Source organism: Aquarana catesbeiana, linkage group LG01 (genome assembly GCF_042186555.1).
Source record: "Aquarana catesbeiana isolate 2022-GZ linkage group LG01, ASM4218655v1, whole genome shotgun sequence".
Lineage (NCBI taxonomy): Eukaryota > Metazoa > Chordata > Amphibia > Anura > Ranidae > Aquarana > Aquarana catesbeiana.
The window spans coordinates 775,208,927-775,235,781 of NC_133324.1; positions in this window are offsets into that span (position 1 = coordinate 775,208,927).

The following is a 26,855-nucleotide window of genomic DNA, read 5'->3' on the forward strand; positions in this document are numbered from 1 at the left end:
AAACCAAGATTTTTTTAAGTCCTTTAATTTTTTTAACCTTTTCACCAGCAAACCAGTTCCCCCCTTTTTTTAACACTTTCGCTGCTAAGCCAATTCTTTTCCCCCATTTCTCACCCATATGTTAAAATATAACTAAAGGAAAAACAGTTTATTTTTTGTTTTGGATGGAGTGGAGAGAAATTAGAACATGTTAGGTTTTTATTGCTGTCTGTGCCCCTTTTAGGGAGATTAATTCTCTCTATTTACCATTACCAACAAAACGGAAAGAAAATCCCACATTTTGGGTTGTCACCAGAACAGGAATTAGAGGGGAAATCTTCTAATGGGGACACTAGTTCTGGGGACACCCAGGCATTCCATTACTTTGGGGGATTTCTCTCCCTTCCTGTTTGGGTATGGGACAGGAAGTAAAGGGAAGTCTCCCCAATGTGGATACAGATGGCAAAGAAAACCTGACAGTGGTTATAACCCTCCCTTACTCTATTCAAAATGAAAAAAAAAAATGTATGTCATTAGTTCTATTTTAACTTTTAGCTGGTGTGTGGGGATGATGGGGACTTAATCTAAAAGCGGGTACAGCATATTACATATGGGGCTCAGTCAGTGGGGATATAGTGTCTGCAGACAGGAGCGCAACTGCTACTTCCAGGGAGGTGGAGGGGGAGATAGTCATTTTTAACTCTTTCAGTGCTGGACAATGCGATGCGTTTATGGGGGCTCTGTGATCACCCTGGAGAGTGGATGGTGTGTTTAAGTTAAGTGTACCAGCCACCAGTCCACGCCCTTCCCCACCCTATTTTGGAGGTGTTTGCGCAGACATCATCCTGTGTCGGTGGAACAGGGAGAAAGCAGGTGCGCTGCTATTGATTGTGTGGGGATCTGTATGTAAATCGGGTCAGCATGTCCAATCAAAATGAGCGGGGTTAGGGGGTGGTGATTGGTGTGTCATCTGTCAGCAAAGTGCACCTGTTCAATGTGCGCCTAGTGGTGGAAGACATTTTGTGGGCGGGGTTAATATTGGGGGAAGAAGTGACAGGTTGTCTTAGGGATCTTTGTACTGGAACCTTACAGGATAATGACAGGCAGAATAATTGTCAGTGAGCTGATTGTAACTTCAGCTTCCTGGCCCCTGCTTTCTGGAAGTTTAGACAAGCTGTATAAATTCTCCACTTTGAACGTCTGTAGAGAAAAGAAGACTACAGATAAACAGGTACAACTCATGTAGGATTTGTTTTATCTCTGTGTGTCACCTGAGGCTAGTCACTTCATTGGGTATATGTAAGGGTTTACAACCACTTTAAATTTCTAAAAATATTGACACCTGGTGATAAAATCTGTCATACAAATGTGCTCTGGGTGCTGATTGCTTTTTTCACACTGGGGCGGTGGGTGCGTCGGTGGTAAAGCGCCGCTATTTTTAGAGGCGCTACATCAGCAATTTCGCGGCGCTATTCAGCCGCTAGCGGGGCGCTTTTACCCTCACTAGTGGCCGAGAAAGGGTTAAAGCCACCAGAAAGCACTGCTGCAGCAGCACTATGCCGGCGTTATAGCCGCGCTGCTCCATAGATTTCAATTGGCAGGAGCGGTTTAGGAGCGGTGTATACACCACTCCTTCACTGCTCCAAAGATGCTGCTTGCGGCAGTTTTTTTAACATCCTGCAAGCGCACCGCTCGAGTGTGACTGTGTGCAGTCAAATTTCATGAAAACAGTAGGAGGGTCTTAAAGAGGCATTAAATACCAGGATTGCATTACATACAGAGTGCAGAGCTGTCACTTGTAAACACAGAAAACAGACTTCTGTGTTTACAAGTGATTGTGGTGAGCAGGCACCAAAGGGTCTGAGCCAGAGGTGGTGGAACTGAGTTCCACCAAGTTCCCCCTGAAAAAAAGCCCTGGTCTTTATTATGTAATTCTGCTCTTTTTCAGAAGTTGGACTTGGTTGGACTTGATGGACTTGTGTCTTTTTTTCAACCTCACCTACTATGTAACTATATGTAACTCCTGGGTGTTATTGCACTGGGGGGAAGGGGGAGGGGATTTCTAGATTTTTGTACAGTTTTGTACTGTTATTACAGGCTGTACCAGTACTTGTGTTTTTGTGTAATGTTTGTTGGGTACTTTTGCTACCCTGTCTTTTCTTTTGATTGCAAAACCAATAAAAACTATTTTTCAAAAAAATATTCTTAAAATATGTGTAGTGCATTTACTGTGTTTTTGCACCATTTGTTACTTGTGATATATAAGCCCAAGCATGGTCACTATGTTACATTATTCTTTCCCATATGTACCATAGCCTGCTGGCAGAAAAAATAATGCCTATACCACCCGCTGCTCAAAAACAAATCTAGAAACAGAAACTAAATGAAGGTCAATTTTTAAATCTTACAACAAGCGTACTGTCAAATCTCATGAGAGTGTAGAACTACCTTCAAACAATCAATAAAAGGCATGTTGTTATTTTTAACTCTATTAATAAACCCCTTTTATAGGATTATGGTTAATGGATCATGCAGTGTATTGTTTCGTAATTGTCAACTTGTGGTTACTAGAGTGCTCTGTATGTGTACATTGGCTCAGTTTTGTTCTGGTAAATTACTTTTCTATAGCTGCCTTAAAGTTTGCTATTAAGCATGCTGTTATTCATGCACAGTGTCTAAAAAAGTTTAACAACTCTTTAAACAATTATAAACCAACTTAATTATTGCATACCTAATCAAACTATGTTATTTATGTTTGGAAACTAATGTACAGTTGTATGTATTTACAATAATATAGGTAGACAGACAGACAGACAGACAGACAGACAGACAGACAGACAGACAGACAGACAGACAGACAGACCGACCGACCGACCGACCGACCCCTACCCATCTCTGAGCACCATCCCTTGGTTCTACTCCCTACCCACCTCCCAGTACAGCACCTTTCAGAGAATACAGAACCGAGTATTTTGTGTAACTTAGTGATTTCTATGAAATTTGGTAATGAAAACAAGAAAGATATTTAAAACATCCCTTGCAATGAGCAACAATAGACCCCAGTAATAAATAACACCTAATAATAATGACTAGTGAGAAAACATTAAATCAAAAAGTCCATATGTGATGAAAAGCAAACATAGTAAATGCAAATAAAAGTTCTAAATTATAATGTGAGTGAAGTCCAGGAGTTATTCCATGCGGAGTTCTGGATCAATAATCCACCGCTAGTGCTGCCCACCACCTGGTGATAATGTAATGAAGGCTTACCAGAGAGCCCAAAGTGCCCTTACTCAGGGGGGTCAAAACAGGCTTAGTAGAGGGAGAAGTAGCGATGAACTTCGAGGGATGTTCCTTGAAAGACTCTGTAAGGAATCTTGCCAACCTGCTTCTTAGGCGACTACTCAGCAGCAACAGAGCGCCAATTCGGAAGATGTGATCCCAAAGATACTTCCTCCAGGCTATGATATATAGCATTCCCTCTGATTTAACGGCTGCATTGTGGGAATTTTCTGAGGCTCTCGGCTCCTGATGTTCTTCTAGCTGATTAGCTGTATTATTTTAATAGGAAGGCACAGTGGGATACATGTTTCTTTTACCCCTGAGCCGAACACCCCCCGTTCGGTTCACACCAGAACCTGCGAACGGACTGAAAATACGCACGAACGTTAGAACCCCATTGACGTCTATGGGACTCGAACGTTCGAAATCAAAAGTGCTCATTGTAAAGGCTAATTTGCATGTTATTGTCCTAAAAAGGGTTTGGGGACCCGGGTCCTGCCCCAGGGGACATGCATCAATGCAAAAAAACTTTTAAAAACGGCCGTTTTTTTTGGGAGCAGTGATTTTAATGATGCTTAAAGTAAAAAAAAAAAAAAAGTGAAATATTCCTTTAAATATCGTACCTGGGGGGTGTCTGTAGTATGCCTGTAAAGTGGCGCGTGTTTCCCGTGCTTAGAACAGTCCCTGCACAAAATGTCATTTTTAAAGGAAAAAAAGTCATTTAAAACTGCTTGCGGCTTTAATGTAATGTCGGGTCCTGGCAATATGGATGAAAATCAGTGAGACAAACGGCATGGGTACCCCCCAGTCCATTACCAGGCCCTTTGGGTCTTGTATGGATATTAAGGGGAACCCCGCACCCAAATTAAAATAAGGAAAGGTGTGGGGCCACCGGGCCCTATATACTCTGAACAGCAGTATACAGGCGGTGCAAACAAGACAGGGACTGTAGGTTTGTTGTTAAGTAGAATCTGTTTGTAATTTTGAATGGGTACATTTTTAACCTGTTTAGCTCCAGCCAAAAAATCTTTTTTAAGCTTTTTGGAAAACATAGGGAAGGGTTATCACCCCTGTGACATTTGTTTTGCTGTCTGTCCTCCTCTTCAGAAGATTTCACCTCACTTTTTGTCCCAATGACAAATGTTTTTTGAAAATTTAGGTTTTTTTGTGGAACAAGGATTGGAAAGCATCAGTGGAAAGGAGAAATGTTTTTCCCATGTTAATTCTTACAGGAGAGAATTTCCCTTCCTAGGGGTAGATTTCATCTCACTTCCTGTTGTCTCCTTCCGTTTGCAAGTAGGAGTCGTTTGTAAGTTAGATGTTTGAAAGTAGGGGCCTGCCCTATATACCCAGCAGAAATTTGGGCCTTAGGTGTTGTTGTGGCCACAACACTGTAAGCCCTCACAGGGCCCTGCTGTGAAATATTAGATCAAGAATTGCAATCACATGCCCCTGTTGAACAGGGGATGAAAAATGAGGCCTTAGGCACTGGTGCTGGTGACACAACACTGCAACCCCTCACAGATACTCTAGTTGGAACGCAGGAATGAGCCCTGCTGCAAAGTATTGCATCAAAAATTGTAATTACATGCCCCTGTTAAACAGGGGCTGAAAAATTAGGCCTTAGGCACTGGTGCTGGAGCCACAACACTGCAACCCCTCACAGATACTCTAGTTGGAACGCAGGAACGAGCCCCGCTGCAAAGTATTGCATCAAAAATTGTAATTACACGCCCCTGTTAAACAGGGGCTGAAAAATTGGGCCTTAGGCACTGGTGGTGGCGCCCAGAACCAAAAATGTTCTTACAAGCTATCAGTGTGATCATTGAGGAGGAAGAGGATAATTACTCAGGATAGTCACTCAGCCTCAGCATAGGCAGTCTTTGAAGGGATCTGAGATTTCAAAAAAATTATTCGGTTACATCAGCATCAGGTGCTTGGTAGCTGGTGGTGATCCAAGACTGATTCATTTTTATGAAGGTCAGTCGATCGACCGAGTCGGTGGACAGACGCACCCTGTGATCGGTTACAAAGCCTCCAGCAGCACTGAATGTGCGTTCCGAAAGAACGCTGGATGCAGGACAGGCCAGTATCTCAATTGCATACTGTGCAAGCTCTGGCCAGTGATCCATCCTCAAGACCCAGTAACCCAGAGGATTTTCGGTGGGAAAGGTGTCCAAGTCAGATCTTGCCCCTAGGTATTCCTGCACCATGTAAAACAGATGCTGGTGATGGTTGCTGGAACCGATCATACCTTGGGGCTGCAGACCAAAAAATTGTCTGAACGCATCGGTCAGACGGCCACCTTCTCCACCGCTCCTTCTTTGACTGACCGAAGCCTCAGCAACACGTTGTCCAGAAACAGGAGTTTGTAACCTCCCAGTCTCTGGGAACGCGTTGCACAGACCTTTCTGCAAGGCCTCCCGAAGATGTTTCATCCTCTGCTCCCTCTGCGATGGCAAGATAAGGTCCGCAACCTTACCCTTGTAACGTGGATCAAGGAGGGTTGCCAGCCAGTATTGGTCCTTCTCCTTGATACCACGAATACGAGATCCTTACGCAGGCTTTTCAGGATCAGGGAGGCCATGCAGCGTAGGTTTGCTGAGGCATTCGGTCCGGAGTCCTCTGGGTCACTAATGACGACATGGTCCGCAGCCACTTCCTCCCAGCCACGTACAAGTCCATGTGTTTCTTGGGACTGATCCCTTAAAGACTGCTGCTGATGCTGAGTGCCAGGCTCCACCTCCATACTGACACAATCTTCCTCCTCTTTCTGTGTGATCAGCGGGCACGCAGGAACACTGTCTGGATAAAGGGGGCCTTGAGAGCTAAGGAAGTCCTCCTCTTCCTGCCTCTGTTCTGCCTCAAGTGCCCTGTCCATTATTCCATGCAGCGTGTGCTCCAACAGGTGGACAAGGGGGACAGTGTTACTGATGCATGCACTGTCACTGCTCACCATCCTCGTGGACTCCTCGAATGGTGACAGGACAGTGCATGCATCCCTGATCATGGCCCACTGGCGTGGGGAAAAAAAAACAAGCTCCCCTGACCCTGTCCTGGTGCCATAGTCGCACAGGTACTCATTGATGGCCCTCTGCTGCGTGTGCAGCCGCTGCAGCATGGCCAACGTTGAGTTCCACCTGGTGGAAATGTCACAGATTAGGCGGTTCTTGGGCAGGTTAAACTCCTTTTGGAGGTCTGCCAGCCGAGCACTGGCATTATATGACCGGCGGAAATGCACACAGACTTTCCTGGCCTGCCTCAGGACATCCTGTAAGCCCGGGTACCTGCCCAAGAACCGCTGCACCACCAAGTTAAGGACGTGAGCCAAACAGGGCACATGGGTCATTTGTCCCTGTCGGAGGGCAGAGTGGAGGTTGGTGCCATTGTCGCAAACCACCATTCCTGCCTTAAGTTGGCGTGGCGTCAACCACCTCTGTACCTGCCCCTGCAGAGCTGACAGAACCTCTGCCCCAGTGTGGCTCCTGTCCCCCAAGCACACCAGCTCAAGCACTGCATGGCATCTTTTGGCCTGCGTACTTGCGTAGCCCCTTGAACGGCTACGGAGCACCGCTGGTTCCGAGGACAAAGCACAGGAAGAGGCCATGGAGGAAGAAGAGGAGGGCTGGAGTAGAGAGGTGTGTCACAATCATTAGTAGTAAACCTTGTCCTGCATCCTTCCCAGCTGCCAGCAGAGTCAGCCAATGCGCCGTGAAACTTAGGTAACGTCCCTGTCCATGCCTGCTGGACCATGAGTCAGCGGTAATATGCACCTTACCACTGACCGCCCTGTCCAGCGAGGCATGGACATTGCCTTCCACATGCCGGTAGAGAGCCGGAATCGCCTTCTGTGAGAAAAAGTGGTGTTTGGGTACCTGCCACTGAGGAACCGCACATTCCACAAACTCACGGAAGGGGGCAGAGTCTATCAACTGAAAAGGCAGCAGTTGAAGTGCTAGCAATTTTGCCAAGCTAGCATTCAACCGCTGGGCATGTGGATGGCTGGGAGCAAACTTCTTTTGGCGGTGCAGCAGCTGGGGCAGGGAAATTTGCCTGGTACAATCTGATGTTGGTGTACCGAAAGCAGATTGCCCACAAGTACTTGGCTGTGACACACCTAATTCTACACCTTCATTCCTCTCAGTGCAGGTCTCAGAGAAGACTGAAGGTATAGTGGAGTTGGAGATCTCAGCTGATGAGGAGCAAGGAGAGGTCCTCTTTGTTCTTTGGTGTGGGTCTTTTAGATAAGCTTGCCAACGAACTGCATGGAAGGTCAACATATGTCTGGTCAAGCATGTGGTACCAAAGCGGGAGATGTTTTGGCCACGCGAGATACGCTTGAGACATATGTTGCAAATAGCAGTGGTGCGATCTGATGCACTCGTCTCAAAAAAGGCCCACACCAAAGAACTTTTTGAATAACGTGTAGAGACTGCAGCGCCCTGCACATGTGGAGCTTTGGGGTGTGATGCAGTCAGTGTGCTGCCCTTAGGCTGGCCCCTGGAGGGCATCCTGCCTCGTTGGTGATGTGCTGCCTCCTCCTCCTCCTCCTCTCTCATATCAGGCACCCACGTTGAGTCAGTGACCTCATCATCCCCTCCCTCCTCATCACTGGAGCAAACCTGGCAGTATGCTGCAGCAGGGGGAGCATGACTGCCAGATTGCTGTCGTCCTTGGGCACCCCCTCTGTCCGTGCTCACGTTACTGCCTTCATTGAGCTCAGCATCATCATCAGAGCCTTCCAAACGCTGGGCATCCTCCTGGAGCATGTACCCAACACTGTGGTAAAACAGTTCGAAGGACTCCTCGGGAGGACATGGTGGGGCTAGGGAAGGAGTCACTGATGACATTGAGCCGAGGGAAGAGGCCGCTGCTTTGCCAGACAAAGTACCCTGAGCATGGGTGAGAGAGGATGAGGAGGATGAGGACGGCTTGGTCATCCACTCAACCAAGTCTTCCGCATCTTGCGGCTCAACATGGCCAGCTGCCGAAAAAAAGGCACAGAGACACAGAGCCTGCTTTCCCTCTTTTATTGGCTTGTGACTGTCTGCCTCTCCTTCTTGGCCTTCCAGACATACTAATGGCCTGTAGCTGCACTAAGCTGGGATATATATATATATATATATATATATATATATATATATATATATATTGATACTGCAGCTAGCAAAATCAACTGCCTGCCTGTAGTATGAGAACACCACCAACCTTCTACAGGTAGCTTTAGCTGAACACTGTGCAGAGCTCGCAAAAAACTAACTTGTAGCTTTTTTAGCTGCCTGCGGTAGTGATAGGATCAGGAAATCACCACCAACCTTCTACAGGTAGCTTTAGGTGAACACTGTGCAGAGCTCGCCAAAAAATAACTTGCAGCTTATTTAGCTGCCTGCGGTAGTGATAGGATCAGGAAAACACCACCAACCTTCTACAGGTAGCTTTAGCTGAACACTGTGCAGAGCTCGCAAAAAAATAACTTGTAGGTTTAGCTGAACACTGTGAGGAGGACGCACCATACTAACTTGTAGTTTTAGCTGAACACTGTGAGCAGGACACACTACACTAACTTGTAGCTTTAGATGAACACTGTGCAGAGCTCGCAAAAAAAATAACTTGCAGGTTTAGCTAAACACAGTGAGGAGGACGCACCACATTAACTTGTAGTTTTAGCTGAACACTGTGAGCAGGACGTACTACACTAACTTGTAGCTTTAGATGAACACTGTGCAGAGGTCTCACTAGACTAACTTGTAGTTTTAGCTGAACACTGTAAGCAGGAAGCATTACACTAACTTGTAGCTTTAGATGAACACTGTGCAGAGCTCGCAAAAAAAATAATTTGTAGGTTTAGCTAAACACTGTGAGGAGGACGCACCACACTAACTTGCAGTTTTAGCTGAACACTGTGAGCAGGACGCACTATACTAACTTGTAGTTTTAGATGAACGCTGCGCAAAGGTCTCACTACACTAACTTGTAGTTTTAGCTGAACACTGTGAGCAGGACGTACTACACTAACTTGTAGCTTTAGCTGAACACTGTGCAGAGCTCGCAAAAAAATAACTTGTAGGTTTAGCTGAACACTGTGAGGAGGACGCACCATACTAACTTGTAGTTTTAGCTGAACACTGTGAGCAGGACATACTACACTAACTTGTAGCTTTAGATGAACATTGTGCAGAGGTCTCACTAGACTAAATTGTAGTTTTAGCTGAACACTGTGAGCAGGAAGCATTACACTAACTTGTAGTTTTAGATGAACACTGTGCAGAGGTCTCACTACACTAACTTGTAATTTTAGCTGAACACTGTGAGCAGGACGCACTACACTAACTTGTAGCTTTAGATGAACACTGTGCAGAGCTCGCAAAAAAATAATTTGTAGGTTTAGCTGAACACTGTGAGGAGGACGCACCACACTAACTTGTAGTTTTAGCTGAACACTGTGAGCAGGACGCACTACACTAACTTGTAGCTTTAGATGAACACTGTGAGCAGGACGCACTATACTAACTTGTAGTTTTAGATGAACACTGTGCAGAGGTCTCACTACACTAACTTGTAGTTTTAGCTGAACACTGTGAGCAGGACGCACTACACTAACTTGTAGCTTTAGATGAACACTGTGCAGAGCTCGCAAAAAAATAACTTGTAGGTTTAGCTAAACACAGTGAGGAGGACACAAAACAATAACTTGTAGTTTTAACTGAACAACGTGAGCAGGACGCACTACACTAACTTGTAGCTTTAGATGAACACTGTGTAGAGCTCGCAAAAAAATAACTTGTAGGTTTAGCTGAACACTGTGAGGAGGTCGCACTACACTAACTTGTAGCTTTAGCTGAACACTGTGCAGAGGTCTCACTACACTAACTTGTAGCTTTAGCTGAACACTGTGCAGAGGTCGCACTACACTAACTTGTAGTTTTAGCTGAACACTGTGAGCAGGACGCACTACACTAACTTGTAGCTTTAGCTGAACACTGTGCAGAGGTCTCACTACACTAACTTGTAGTTTTAGCTGAACACTGTGAGCACGACGCACTACACTAACTTGTAGCTTTAGATGAACACTGTGTAGAGGTCTCACTACACTAACTTGTAGTTTTAGCTGAACACTGCGAGCAGGATGCACTACACTAACTTGTAGTTTTAGATGAACACTGTGCAGAGGTCTCACTACACTAACTTGTAGTTTTAGCTGAACACTGTGAGCAGGACGCACTACACTAACTTGTAGCATTAGATGAACACTGTGCAGAGTTCGCAAAAAAATAACTTGTAGGTTTAGCTGAACACTGTGAGGAGGACGCACCACACTAACTTGTAGTTTTAGCTGAACACTGTGAGCAGGACGCACTACACTAACTTGTAGCTTTAGATGAACACTGTGCAGAGCTCGCAAAAAAATAACTTGTAGGTTTAGCTAAACACGGTGAGGAGGACACACCACAATAACTTATAGTTTTAGATGAACAATGTGAGCAGGACGCACTACACTAACTTATAGCTTTAGATGAACACTGTGCAGAGCTCGCAAAAAAATAACTTGTAACTTTAGCTGAACACTGTGCAGAGGTCGCACTACACTAACTTGTAGTTTTAGCTGAACGCTGTGAGCAGGACGCACTACACTAACTTGTAGCTTTAGCTGAACACTGTGCAGAGGTCTCACTACACTAACTTGTAGCTTTAGCTGAACACTGTGCAGAGGTCGCACTACACTAACTTGTAGTTTTAGCTGAACACTGTGAGCAGGACGCACTACACTAACTTGTAGCTTTAGATGAACACTGTGCAGAGGTCTCACTACACTAACTTGTAGTTTTAGCTGAACACTGTGAGCACGACGCACTACACTAACTTGTAGCTTTAGATGAACACTGTGTAGAGGTCTCACTACACTAACTTGTAGTTTTAGCTGAACACTGTGAGCAGGATGCACTACACTAACATGTAGTTTTAGATGAACACTGTGCAGAGGTCTCACTACACTAACTTGTAGTTTTAGCTGAACACTGTGAGCAGGACGCACTACACTAACTTGTAGCTTTAGATGAACACTGTGCAGAGCTCGCAAAAAAATAACTTGTAGGTTTAGCTAAACACAGTGAGGAGGACACACCACACTAACTTGTAGCTTTAGATGAACACTGTGAGCAGGACGCACTACACTAACTTGTAGCTTTAGCTGAACACTGTGCAGAGGTCTCACTACACTAACTTGTAGCTTTAGCTGAACACTGTGCAGAGGTCTCACTACACTAACTTGTAGTTTTAGCTGAACACTGTGAGCAGGACGCACTACACTAACTTGTAATTTTAGATGAACACTGTGTAGAGGTCTCACTACACTAACTTGTAGTTTTAGCTGAACACTGTGAGCAGGACGCACTACACTAACTTGTAGCTTTAGATGAACACTGTGCAGAGCTCGCAAAAAAATAACTTGTAGGTTTAGCTAAACACAGTGAGGAGGACACAAAACAATAACTTGTAGTTTTAACTGAACAATGTGAGCAGGACGCACTACACTAACTTGTAGCTTTAGATGAACACTGTGCAGAGCTCGCAAAAAAATAACTTGTAGGTTTAGCTGAACACTGTGAGGAGGTCGCACTACACTAACTTGTAGTTTTAGCTGAACACTGTGAGCAGGACGGACTACACTAACTTGTAGCTTTAGCTGAACACTGTGCAGAGGTCTCACTACACTAACTTGTAGCTTTAGCTGAACACTGTGCAGAGGTCGCATTACACTAACTTGTAGTTTTAGCTGAACACTGTGAGCAGGACGCACTACACTAACTTGTAGTTTTAGATGAACACTGTGCAGAGGTCTCACTACACTAACTTGTAGTTTTAGCTGAACACTGTGAGCACGACGCACTACACTAACTTGTAGCTTTAGATGAACACTGTGTAGAGGTCTCACTACACTAACTTGTAGTTTTAGCTGAACACTGTGAGCAGGATGCACTACACTAACTTGTAGCTTTAGATGAACACTGTGCAGAGCTCGCAAAAAAATAACTTGTAGGTTTAGCTAAACACAGTGAGGAGGACACAAAACAATAACTTGTAGTTTTAACTGAACAACGTGAGCAGGACGCACTACACTAACTTGTAGCTTTAGATGAACACTGTGTAGAGCTCGCAAAAAAATAACTTGTAGGTTTAGCTGAACACTGTGAGGAGGTCGCACTACACTAACTTGTAGCTTTAGCTGAACACTGTGCAGAGGTCTCACTACACTAACTTGTAGCTTTAGCTGAACACTGTGCAGAGGTCGCACTACACTAACTTGTAGTTTTAGCTGAACACTGTGAGCAGGACGCACTACACTAACTTGTAGCTTTAGCTGAACACTGTGCAGAGGTCTCACTACACTAACTTGTAGTTTTAGCTGAACACTGTGAGCACGACGCACTACACTAACTTGTAGCTTTAGATGAACACTGTGTAGAGGTCTCACTACACTAACTTGTAGTTTTAGCTGAACACTGTGAGCAGGATGCACTACACTAACTTGTAGTTTTAGATGAACACTGTGCAGAGGTCTCACTACACTAACTTGTAGTTTTAGCTGAACACTGTGAGCAGGACGCACTACACTAACTTGTAGCATTAGATGAACACTGTGCAGAGTTCGCAAAAAAATAACTTGTAGGTTTAGCTGAACACTGTGAGGAGGACGCACCACACTAACTTGTAGTTTTAGCTGAACACTGTGAGCAGGACGCACTACACTAACTTGTAGCTTTAGATGAACACTGTGCAGAGCTCGCAAAAAAATAACTTGTAGGTTTAGCTAAACACGGTGAGGAGGACACACCACAATAACTTATAGTTTTAGATGAACAATGTGAGCAGGACGCACTACACTAACTTATAGCTTTAGATGAACACTGTGCAGAGCTCGCAAAAAAATAACTTGTAACTTTAGCTGAACACTGTGCAGAGGTCGCACTACACTAACTTGTAGTTTTAGCTGAACGCTGTGAGCAGGACGCACTACACTAACTTGTAGCTTTAGCTGAACACTGTGCAGAGGTCTCACTACACTAACTTGTAGCTTTAGCTGAACACTGTGCAGAGGTCGCACTACACTAACTTGTAGTTTTAGCTGAACACTGTGAGCAGGACGCACTACACTAACTTGTAGCTTTAGATGAACACTGTGCAGAGGTCTCACTACACTAACTTGTAGTTTTAGCTGAACACTGTGAGCACGACGCACTACACTAACTTGTAGCTTTAGATGAACACTGTGTAGAGGTCTCACTACACTAACTTGTAGTTTTAGCTGAACACTGTGAGCAGGATGCACTACACTAACATGTAGTTTTAGATGAACACTGTGCAGAGGTCTCACTACACTAACTTGTAGTTTTAGCTGAACACTGTGAGCAGGACGCACTACACTAACTTGTAGCTTTAGATGAACACTGTGCAGAGCTCGCAAAAAAATAACTTGTAGGTTTAGCTAAACACAGTGAGGAGGACACACCACACTAACTTGTAGCTTTAGATGAACACTGTGAGCAGGACGCACTACACTAACTTGTAGCTTTAGCTGAACACTGTGCAGAGGTCTCACTACACTAACTTGTAGCTTTAGCTGAACACTGTGCAGAGGTCTCACTACACTAACTTGTAGTTTTAGCTGAACACTGTGAGCAGGACGCACTACACTAACTTGTAGTTTTAGATGAACACTGTGTAGAGGTCTCACTACACTAACTTGTAGTTTTAGCTGAACACTGTGAGCAGGACGCACTACACTAACTTGTAGCTTTAGATGAACACTGTGCAGAGCTCGCAAAAAAATAACTTGTAGGTTTAGCTAAACACAGTGAGGAGGACACAAAACAATAACTTGTAGTTTTAACTGAACAATGTGAGCAGGACGCACTACACTAACTTGTAGCTTTAGATGAACACTGTGCAGAGCTCGCAAAAAAATAACTTGTAGGTTTAGCTGAACACTGTGAGGAGGTCGCACTACACTAACTTGTAGTTTTAGCTGAACACTGTGAGCAGGACGGACTACACTAACTTGTAGCTTTAGCTGAACACTGTGCAGAGGTCTCACTACACTAACTTGTAGCTTTAGCTGAACACTGTGCAGAGGTCGCATTACAATAACTTGTAGTTTTAGCTGAACACTGTGAGCAGGACGCACTACACTAACTTGTAGTTTTAGATGAACACTGTGCAGAGGTCTCACTACACTAACTTGTAGTTTTAGCTGAACACTGTGAGCACGACGCACTACACTAACTTGTAGCTTTAGATGAACACTGTGTAGAGGTCTCACTACACTAACTTGTAGTTTTAGCTGAACACTGTGAGCAGGATGCACTACACTAACTTGTAGTTTTAGATGAACACTGTGCAGAGGTCTCACTACACTAACTTGTAGTTTTAGCTGAACACTGTGAGCAGGACGCACTACACTAACTTGTAGTTTTAGATGAACACTGTGCAGAGCTCACAAAAAAATAACTTGTAGGTTTAGCTGAACACTGTGAGGAGGACGCACCACACTAACTTGTAGTTTTAGCTGAACACTGTGAGCAGGACGCACTACACTAACTTGTAGCTTTAGATGAACACTGTGCAGAGGTCTCACTACACTAACTTGTAGTTTTAGCTGAACACTGTGAGCAGGATGCACTACTCTAACTTGTAGTTTTAGATGAACACTGTGCAGAGGTCTCACTACACTAACTTGTAGTTTTAGCTGAACACTGTGAGCAGGACGCACTACACTAACTTGTAGCTTTAGATGAACACTGTGCAGAGTTCGCAAAAAAATAACTTGTAGGTTTAGCTAAACACAGTGAGGAGGACACACCATAATAACTTGTAGTTTTAGCTGAACACTGTGAGCAGGACGCACTACACTAACATGTAGCTTTAGATGAACACTGTGCAGAGCTCGCAGAAAAATAACTTGTAGGTTTAGCTGAACACTGTGAGGAGGTCGCACTACACTAACTTGTAGTTTTAGCTGAACACTGTGCAGAGGACTCACTACACTAACTTGTAGTTTTAGCTGAACACTGTAAGCAAGACGCACTACACTAACTTGTAGTTTTAGATGAACACTGTGCAGAGCTCGCAAAAAAATAACTTGTAGGTTTAGCTGAACACTGTGAGGAGGACGCACCACACTAACTTGTAGTTTTAGCTGAACAATTTGAGCAGGACGCACTACACTAACTTGTAGCTTTAGATGAACATTGTGCAGAGGTCTCACTAGACTAAATTGTAGTTTTAGCTGAACACTGTGAGCAGGAAGCATTACACTAACTTGTAGTTTTAGATGAACACTGTGCAGAGGTCTCACTACACTAACTTGTAATTTTAGCTGAACACTGTGAGCAGGACGCACTACACTAACTTGTAGCTTTAGATGAACACTGTGCAGAGCTCGCAAAAAAATAATTTGTAGGTTTAGCTGAACACTGTGAGGAGGACGCACCACACTAACTTGTAGTTTTAGCTGAACACTGTGAGCAGGACGCACTACACTAACTTGTAGCTTTAGATGAACACTGTGAGCAGGACGCACTATACTAACTTGTAGTTTTAGATGAACACTGTGCAGAGGTCTCACTACACTAACTTGTAGTTTTAGCTGAACACTGTGAGCACAACGCACTACACTAACTTGTAGCTTTAGATGAACACTGTGTAGAGGTCTCACTACACTAACTTGTAGTTTTAGCTGAACACTGTGAGCAGGATGAACTACACTAACTTGTAGTTTTAGATGAACACTGTGCAGAGGTCTCACTACACTAACTTGTAGTTTTAGCTGAACACTGTGAGCAGGACGCACTACACTAACTTGTAGCTTTAGGTGAACACTGTGCAGAGCTCGCAAAAAAATAACTTGTAGGTTTAGCTAAACACAGTGAGGAGGACACACCACAATAACTTGAAGTTTTAACTGAACAATGTGAGCAGGACGCACTACACTAACTTGTAGCTTTAGATGAACACTGTGCAGAGCTCGCAAAAAAATAACTTGTGGGTTTAGCTGAACACTGTGAGGAGGTCGCACTACACTAACTTGTAGCTTTAGCTGAACACTGTGCAGAGGTCTAACTGCACTAACTTGTAGTTTTAGCTGAACACTGTGAGCAGGACGCACTACACTAACTTGTAATTTTAGATGAACACTGTGCAGTGGTCTCACTACACTAACTTGTAGTTTTAGCTGAACACTGTGAGCAGGACGCACTACACTAACTTGTAGCTTTAGCTGAACACTGTGCAGAGGTCTCACTACACTAACTTGTAGTTTTAGCTGAACACTGTGCAGAGCTCGCAAAAAAATAACTTGTAGGTTTAGCTGAACACTGTGAGGAGGACGCACCACACTAACTTGTAGTTTTAGCTGAACACTGTGAGCAGGACGCACTACACTAACTTGTAGCTTTAGATGAACACTGTGCAGAGGTCTCACTGCACTAACTTGTAGTTTTAGCTGAACACTGTGAGCAGGACGCACTACACTAACTTGTAGTTTTAGATGAACACTGTGCAGAGGTCTCACTACACTAACTTGTAGTTTTAGCTGAACACTGTGAGCAGGACGCACTACACTAACTTGTAGCTTTAGATGAACACTGTGCAGAGCTCGCAAAAAAATAACTTGTAGGTTTAGCTAAACACAGTGAGGAGGACACACCACAATAACTTGTAGTTTTAACTGAACAATGTGAGCAGGACGCACTACACTAACTTGTAGCTTTAGATGAACACTGTGCAGAGCTCGCAAAAAAATAACTTGTAGGTTTAGCTGAACACTGTGAGGAGGTTGCACTACACTAACTTGTAGCTTTAGCTGAACACTGTGCAGAGGTCTCACTGCACTAACTTGTAGCTTTAGCTGAACACTGTGCAGAGGTCGCACTACACTAACTTGTAGCTTTAGATGAACACTGTGCAGAGCTCGCAAAAAAATAACTTGTAGGTTTAGCTGAACACTGTGAGGAGGTCGCACTACACTAACTTGTAGTTTTAGCTGAACACTGTGAGCAGGACGCACTACACTAACTTGTAGCTTTAGCTGAACACTGTGCAGAGGTCTCACTACACTAACTTGTAGCTTTAGCTGAACACTGTGCAGAGGTCGCACTACACTAACTTGTAGTTTTATCTGAACACTGTGAGCAGGACGCACTACACTAACTTGTAGATTTAGATGAACACTGTGCAGAGGTCTCACTACACTAACTTGTAGTTTTAGCTGAACACTGTGAGCAGGACGCACTACACTAACTTGTAGTTTTAGATGAACACATTGCAGAGCTCGCAAAAAAATAACTTGTAGGTTTAGCTGAACACTGTGAGGAGGTCGCACTACACTAACTTGTAGTTCTAGCTGAACACTGTGAGCAGGACGCACTACACTAACTTGTAGCTTTAGCTGAACACTGTGCAGAGGTCTCACTACACTAACTTGTAGCTTTAGCTGAACACTGTGCAGAGGTCGCACTACACTAACTTGTAGTTTTAGCTGAACACTGTGCAGAGGTCTCACTACACTAACTTGTAGTTTTAGCTGAACACTGTGAGCACGACGCACTACACTAACTTGTAGCTTTAGATGAACACTGTGTAGAGGTCTCACTACACTAACTTGTAGTTTTAGCTGAACACTGTGAGCAGGATGCACTACACTAACTTGTAGTTTTAGATGAACACTGTGCAGAGGTCTCACTACACTAACTTGTAGTTTTAGCTGAAAACTGTGAGCAGGACGCACTACACTAACTTGTAGTTTTAGATGAACACTGTGCAGAGCTCGCAAAAAAATAACTTGTAGGTTTAGCTGAACATTGTGAGGAGGACGCACCACACTAACTTGTAGTTTTAGCTGAACACTGTGAGCAGGACGCACTACACTAACTTGTACTTTTAGATGAACACTGTGCAGAGGTCTAACTACACTAACTTGTAGTTTTAGCTGAACACTGTGAGCAGGACGCACTACACTAACTTGTAGCTTTAGATGAACACTGTGCAGAGCTCGCAAAAAAATAACTTGTAGGTTTAGCTAAACACACTGAGGAGGACACACCACAATAACTTGTAGTTTTAGCTGAACACTGTGAGCAGGACGCACTACACTAACTTGTAGCTTTAGATGAACACTGTGCAGAGCTCGCAGAAAAATAACTTGTAGGTTTAGCTGAACACTGTGAGGAGGTCGCACTACACTAACTTGTAGTTTTAGCTGAACACTGTGCAGAAGTCTCACTACACTAACTTGTAGTTTTAGCTGAACACTGTGAGCAGGACGCACTACACTAACTTGTAGTTTTAGATGAACACTGTGCAGAGCTCGCAAAAAAATAACTTGTAGGTTTAGCTGAACACTGTGAGGAGGACGCACCACACTAACTTGTAGTTTTAGCTAAACAATGTGAGCAGGACGCACTACACTAACTTGTAGCTTTAGATGAACACTGTGCAGAGGTCTCACTACACTAACTTGTAGTTTTAGCTGAACACTGTGAGCAGGACGCACTACTCTAACTTGTAGTTTTAGATGAACACTGTGCAGAGGTCTCACTACACTAACTTGTAGTTTTAGCTGAACACTGTGAGCAGCACGCACTACACTAACTTGTAGCTTTAGATGAACACTGTGCAGAGCTCGCAAAAAAATAACTTGTAGGTTTAGCTAAACACAGTGAGGAGGACACACCACAATAACTTGTAAGTTTAGCTGAACACTGTGAGCAGGACGCACTACACTAACATGTAGCTTTAGATGAACACTGTGCAATGCTCACAAAAAAATAACTTGTAGGTTTAGCTGAACACTGTGAGGAGGTCGCACTACACTAACTTGTAGTTTTAGCTGAACACTGTGAGCAGGACGCACTACACTAACTTGTAGCTTTAGCTGAACCCTGTGCAGAGGTCTCACTACACTAACTTGTAGCTTTAGCTGAACACTGTGCAGAGGTCTCACTACACTAACTTGTAGTTTTAGCTGAATACTGTGAGCAGGACGCACTACACTAACTTGTAGTTTTAGATGAACACTGTGCAGAGGTCTCACTACACTAACTTGTAGATTTAGCTGAACACTGTGAGCAGGACGCACTACACTAACTTGTAGCTTTAGATGAACACTGTGCAGAGCTCGCAAAAAAAGAACTTGTAGGTTTAGCTAAACACAGTGAGGAGGACACACCACAATAACTTGTAGTATTAACTGAACAATGTGAGCGGGACGCACTACACTAACTTGTAGCTTTAGATGAACACTGTGCAGAGCTCGCAAAAAAATAACTTGTAGGTTTAGCTGAACACTGTGAGGAGGTCGCACTACACTAACTTGTAGCTTTAGCTGAACACTGTGCAGAGGTCTCACTACACTAACTTGTAGCTTTAGCTGAACACTGCAGAGGTCGCACTACACTAACTTGTAGTTTTAGCTGAACACTGTGAGCAGGACGCACTACACTAACTTGTAGCTTTAGCTGAACACTGTGCAGAGGTTTCACTACACTAACTTGTAGTTTTAGCTGAACACTGTGAGCACGACGCACTACACTAACTTGTAGCTTTAGATGAACACTGTGAGGAGGACGCACCAAACTAACTTGTAGTTTTAGCTGAACACTGTGAGCAGGACGCACTACACTAACTTGTAGCTTCAGATGAACACTGTGCAGAGGTCTCACTACATTAACTTGTAGTTTTAGCTGAACACTGTGAGCAGGACGCACTACACTAACTTGTAGTTTTAGATGAACACTGTGCAGAGGTCTCACTACACTAACTTGTAGTTTTAGCTGAACACTGTGAGCAGAACGCACTACACTAACTTGTAGCTTTAGATGAACACTGTGCAGAGCTCGCAAAAAAATAACTTGTAGGTTTAGCTAATCACGGTGAGGAGGACACAACACATTAACTTGTAGTTTTAGCTGAACAATGTGAGCAGGACGCACTACACTAACTTATAGCTTAAGATGAACACTGTGCAGAGCTCGCAAAAAAATAACTTGTAAGTTTAGCTGAACACTGTGAGGAGGTCGCACTACACTAACTTGTAGTTTTAGCTGAACACTGTGAGCAGGACGCACTACACTAACTTGTAGCTTTAGATAAACACTGTGCAGAGGTCTCACTACACTAACTTGTAGCTTTAGCTGAACACTGTGCAGAGGTCGCACTACACTAACTTGTAGTTTTAGCTGAACGCTCTGAGCAGGACGCACTACACTAACTTGTAGCTTTAGCTGAACACTGTGCAGAGGTCTCACTACACTAACTTGTAGCTTTAGCTGAACACTGTGCAGAGGTCGCACTACACTAACTTGTAGTTTTAGCTGAACACTGTGAGCAGGACGCACTACACTAACTTGTAGCTTTAGATGAACACTGTGCAGAGGTCTCACTACACTAACTTGTAGCTTTAGCTGAACACTGTGCAGAGGTCGCACTACACTAACTTGTAGTTTTAGCTGAACGCTGTGAGCAGGACGCACTACACTAACTTGTAGCTTTAGATGAACACTGTGCAGAGGTCTCACTACACTAACTTGTAGTTTTAGCTGAACACTGTGAGCACGACGCACTACACTAACTTGTAGCTTTAGATGAACACTGTGTAGAGGTCTCACTACACTAACTTGTAGTTTCAGCTGAACACTGTGAGCAGGATGCACTACACTAACTTGTAGTTTTAGATGAACACTATGCAGAGGTCTCACTACACTAACTTGTAGTTTTAGCTGAACACTGTGAGCAGGACGCACTACACTAACTTGTAGCTTTAGATGAACACTGTGCAGAGCTCGCAAAAAAATAACTTGTAGGTTTAGCTGAAAACTGTGAGGAGGTCGCACTACACTAACTTGTAGTTTTAGCTGAACACTGTGAGCAGGACGCACTACACTAACTTGTAGCTTTAGCTGAACACTGTGCAGAGGTCTCACTACACTAACTTGTAGCTTTAGCTGAACACTGTGCAGAGGTCGCACTACACTAACTTGTAGTTTTAGCTGAACACTGTGAGCAGGACGCACTACACTAACTTGTAAATTTAGATGAACACATTGCAGAGCTCGCAAAAAAATAACTTGTAGGCTTAGCTGAACACTGTGAGGAGGTCGCACTACACTAACTTGTAGTTCTAGCTGAACGCTGTGAGCAGGACGCACTACACTAACTTGTAGCTTTAGATGAACACTGTGCAGAGTTCGCAAAAAAATAACTTGTAGGTTTAGCTGAACACTGTGAGGAGGACGCACCAAACTAACTTGTAGTTTTAGCTGAACACTGTGAGCAGGACGCACTACACTAACTTGTAGCTTTAGATGAACACTGTGCAGAGGTCTCACTACACTAACTTGTAGTTTTAGCTGAACACTGTGAGCAGGACGCACTACACTAACTTGTAGTTTTAGATGAACACTGTGCAGAGGTCTCACTACACTAACTTGTAGTTTTAGCTGAACACTGTGAGCAGGACGCACTACACTAACTTGTAGCTTTAGATGAACACTGTGCAGAGCTCGCAAAAAAATAACTTGTAGGTTTAGCTAATCACAGTGAGGAGGACACACCACATTAACTTGTAGTTTTAGCTGAACAATGTGAGCAGGACGCACTACACTAACTTATAGCTTAAGATGAACACTGTGCAGAGCTCGCAAAAAAATAACTTGTAGGTTTAGCTGAACACTGTGAGGAGGTCGCACTACACTAACTTGTAGTTTTAGCTGAACACTGTGAGCAGGACGCACTACACTAACTTGTAGCTTTAGATAAACACTGTGCAGAGGTCTCACTACACTAACTTGTAGCTTTAGCTGAACACTGTGCAGAGGTCGCACTACACTAACTTGTAGTTTTAGCTGAACGCTGTGAGCAGGACGCACTACACTAACTTGTAGCTTTAGCTGAACCCTGTGCAGAGGTCTCACTACACTAACTTGTAGCTTTAGCTGAACACTGTGCAGAGGTCGCACTACACTAACTTGTAGTTTTAGCTGAACACTGTGAGCAGGACGCACTACACTAACTTGTAGCTTTAGATGAACACTGTGCAGAGGTCTCACTACACTAACTTGTAGCTTTAGCTGAACACTGTGCAGAGGTCGCACTACACTAACTTGTAGTTTTAGCTGAACGCTGTGAGCAGGACGCACTACACTAACTTGTAGCTTTAGATGAACACTGTGCAGAGGTCTCACTACACTAACTTGTAGTTTTAGCTGAACACTGTGAGCACGACGCACTACACTAACTTGTAGCTTTAGATGAACACTGTGTAGAGGTCTCACTACACTAACTTGTAGTTTCAGCTGAACACTGTGAGCAGGATGCACTACACTAACTTGTAGTTTTAGATGAACACTGTGCAGAGGTCTCACTACACTAACTTGTAGTTTTAGCTGAACACTGTGAGCAGGACGCACTACACTAACTTGTAGCTTTAGATGAACACTGTGCAGAGCTCGCAAAAAAATAACTTGTAGGTTTAGCTAAACACAGTGAGGAGGACACACCACAATAACTTGTAGTTTTAGCTGAACACTGGGAGCAGGACGCACTACACTAACTTGTAGCTTTAGATGAACACTGTGCAGAGCTCGCAAAAAAATAACTTGTAGGTTTAGCTGAAAACTGTGAGGAGGTCGCACTACACTAACTTGTAGTTTTAGCTGAACACTGTGAGCACGACGCACTACACTAACTTGTAGCTTTAGATGAGCACTGTGTAGAGGTCTCACTACACTAACTTGTAGTTTTAGCTGAACACTGTGAGCAGGATGCACTACACTAACTTGTAGTTTTAGATGAACACTGTGCAGAGGTCTCACTACACTAACTTGTAGTTTTAGCTGAACACTGTGAGCAGGACGCACTACACTAACTTGTAGCTTTAGATGAACACTGTGCAGAGTTCGCAAAAAAATAACTTGTAGGTTTAGCTGAACACTGTGAGGAGGACGCACCAAACTAACTTGTAGTTTTAGCTGAACACTGTGAGCAGGACGCACTACACTAACTTGTAGCTTTAGATGAACACTGTGCAGAGGTCTCACTACACTAACTTGTAGTTTTAGCTGAACACTGTGAGCAGGACGCACTACACTAACTTGTAGTTTTAGATGAACACTGTGCAGAGGTCTCACTACACTAACTTGTAGTTTTAGCTGAACACTGTGAGCAGAACGCACTACACTAACTTGTAGCTTTAGATGAACACTGTGCAGAGCTCGCAAAAAAATAACTTGTAGGTTTAGCTAATCACAGTGAGGAGGACACACCACATTAACTTGTAGTTTTAGCTGAACAATGTGAGCAGGACGCACTACACTAACTTATAGCTTAAGATGAACACTGTGCAGAGCTCGCAAAAAAATAACTTGTAAGTTTAGCTGAACACTGTGAGGAGGTCGCACTACACTAACTTGTAGTTTTAGCTGAACACTGTGAGCAGGACGCACTACACTAATTTGTAGCTTTAGATAAACACTGTGCAGAGGTCTCACTACACTAACTTGTAGCTTTAGCTGAACACTGTGCAGAGGTCGCACTACACTAACTTGTAGTTTTAGCTGTACGCTGTGAGCAGGATGCACTACACTAACTTGTAGCTTTAGCTGAACACTGTGCAGAGGTCTCACTACACTAACTTGTAGCTTTAGCTGAACACTGTGCAGAGGTCGCACTACACTAACTTGTAGTTTTAGCTGAACACTGTGAGCAGGACGCACTACACTAACTTGTAGCTTTAGATGAACACTGTGCAGAGGTCTCACTACACTAACTTGTAGCTTTAGCTGAACACTGTGCAGAGGTCGCACTACACTAACTTGTAGTTTTAGCTGAACGCTGTGAGCAGGACGCACTACACTAACTTGTAGCTTTAGATGAACACTGTGCAGAGGTCTCACTACATTAACTTGTAGTTTTAGCTGAACACTGTGAGCACGACGCACTACACTAACTTGTAGCTTTAGATGAACACTGTGTAGAGGTCTCACTACACTAACTTGTAGTTTCAGCTGAACACTGTGAGCAGGATGCACTACACTAACTTGTAGTTTTAGATGAACACTGTGCAGAGGTCTCACTACACTAACTTGTAGTTTTAGCTGAACACTGTGAGCAGGACGCACAACACTAACTTGTAGCTTTAGATGAACACTGTGCAGAGCTCGCAAAAAAATAACTTGTAGGTTTAGCTGAAAACTGTGAGGAGGTCGCACTACACTAACTTGTAGTTTTAGCTGAACACTGTGAGCAGGACGCACTACACTAACTTGTAGCTTTAGCTGAACACTGTGCAGAGGTCTCACTACACTAACTTGTAGCTTTAGCTGAACACTGTGCAGAGGTCGCACTACACTAACTTGTAGTTTTAGCTGAACACTGTGAGCAGGACGCACTACACTAACTTGTAGTTTTAGATGAACACTGTGCAGAGGTCTCACTACACTAACTTGTAGTTTTAGCTGAACACTGTGAGCAGGACGCACTACACTAACTTGTAGTTTTAGATGAACACATTGCAGAGCTCGCAAAAAAATAACTTGTAGGCTTAGCTGAACACTGTGAGGAGGTCACACTACACTAACTTGTAGTTCTAGCTGAACGCTGTGAGCAGGACGCACTACACTAACTTGTAGCTTTAGATGAACACTGTGCAGAGTTCGCAAAAAAATAACTTGTAGGTTTAGCTGAACACTGTGAGGAGGACGCACCAAACTAACTTGTAGTTTTAGCTGAACACTGTGAGCAGGACGCACTACACTAACTTGTAGCTTTAGATGAACACTGTGCAGAGGTCTCACTACACTAACTTGTAGTTTTAGCTGAACACTGTGAGCAGGACGCACTACACTAACTTGTAGTTTTAGATGAACACTGTGCAGAGGTCTCACTACACTAACTTGTAGTTTTAGCTGAACACTGTGAGCAGGACGCACTACACTAACTTGTAGCTTTAGATGAACACTGTGCAGAGCTCGCAAAAAAATAACTTGTAGGTTTAGCTAATCACAGTGTGGAGGACACACCATATTAACTTGTAGTTTTAGCTGAACAATGTGAGCAGGACGCACTACACTAACTTATAGCTTAAGATGAACACTGTGCAGAGCTCGCAAAAAAATAACTTGTAGGTTTAGCTGAACACTGTGAGGAGGTCGCACTACACTAACTTGTAGTTTTAGCTGAACACTGTGAGCAGGACGCACTACACTAACTTGTAGCTTTAGATAAACACTGTGCAGAGGTCTCACTACACTAACTTGTAGCTTTAGCTGAACACTGTGCAGAGGTCGCACTACACTAACTTGTAGTTTTAGCTGAACGCTGTGAGCAGGACGCACTACACTAACTTGTAGCTTTAGCTGAACACTGTGCAGAGGTCTCACTACACTAACTTGTAGCTTTAGCTGAACACTGTGCAGAGGTCGCACTACACTAACTTGTAGTTTTAGCTGAACACTGTGAGCAGGACGCACTACACTAACTTATAGCTTTAGATGAACACTGTGCAGAGGTCTCACTACACTAACTTGTAGCTTTAGCTGAACACTGTGCAGAGGTCGCACTACACTAACTTGTAGTTTTAGCTGAACGCTGTGAGCAGGACGCACTACACTAACTTGTAGCTTTAGATGAACACTGTGCAGAGGTCTCACTACACTAACTTGTAGTTTTAGCTGAACACTGTGAGCACGACGCACTACACTAACTTGTAGCTTTAGATGAACACTGTGTAGAGGTCTCACTACACTAACTTGTAGTTTTAGCTGAACACTGTGAGCAGGACGCACTACACTAACTTGTAGCTTTAGATGAACACTGTGCAGAGCTCGCAAAAAAATAACTTGTAGGTTTAGCTGAACACTGTGAGGAGGACGCACCACACTAACTTGTAGTTTTAGCTGAACACTGTGAGCAGGATGCACTACACTAACTTGTAGCTTTAGATGAACACTGTGCAGAGGTCTCACTACACTAACTTGTAGTTTTAGCTGAACACTGTGAGCAGGACGCACTACACTAACTTGTAGTTTTAGATGAACACTGTGCAGAGGTCTCACTACACTAACTTGTAATTTTAGCTGAACACTGTGAGCAGGACGCACTACACTAACTTGTAGCTTTAGATGAACACTGTGCAGAGCTCGCAAAAAAATAACTTGTAGGTTTAGCTAAACACAGTGAGGAGGACACACCACAATAACTTGTAGTTTTAGCTGAACAATGTGAGCAGGACGCACTACACTAACTTGTAGCTTTAGATGAACACTGTGCAGAGCTCGCAAAAAAATAACTTGTAGGTTTAGCTGAACACTGTGAGGAGGTCGCACTACATTAACTTGTAGTTTTAGCTGAACACTGTGAGCAGGACGCACTACACTAACTTGTAGCTTTAGCTGAACACTGTGCAGAGGTTTCACTACACTAACTTGTAGTTTTAGCTGAACACTGTGAGCACGACGCACTACACTAACTTGTAGCTTTAGATGAACACTGTGAGGAGGACGCACCAAACTAACTTGTAGTTTTAGCTGAACACTGTGAGCAGG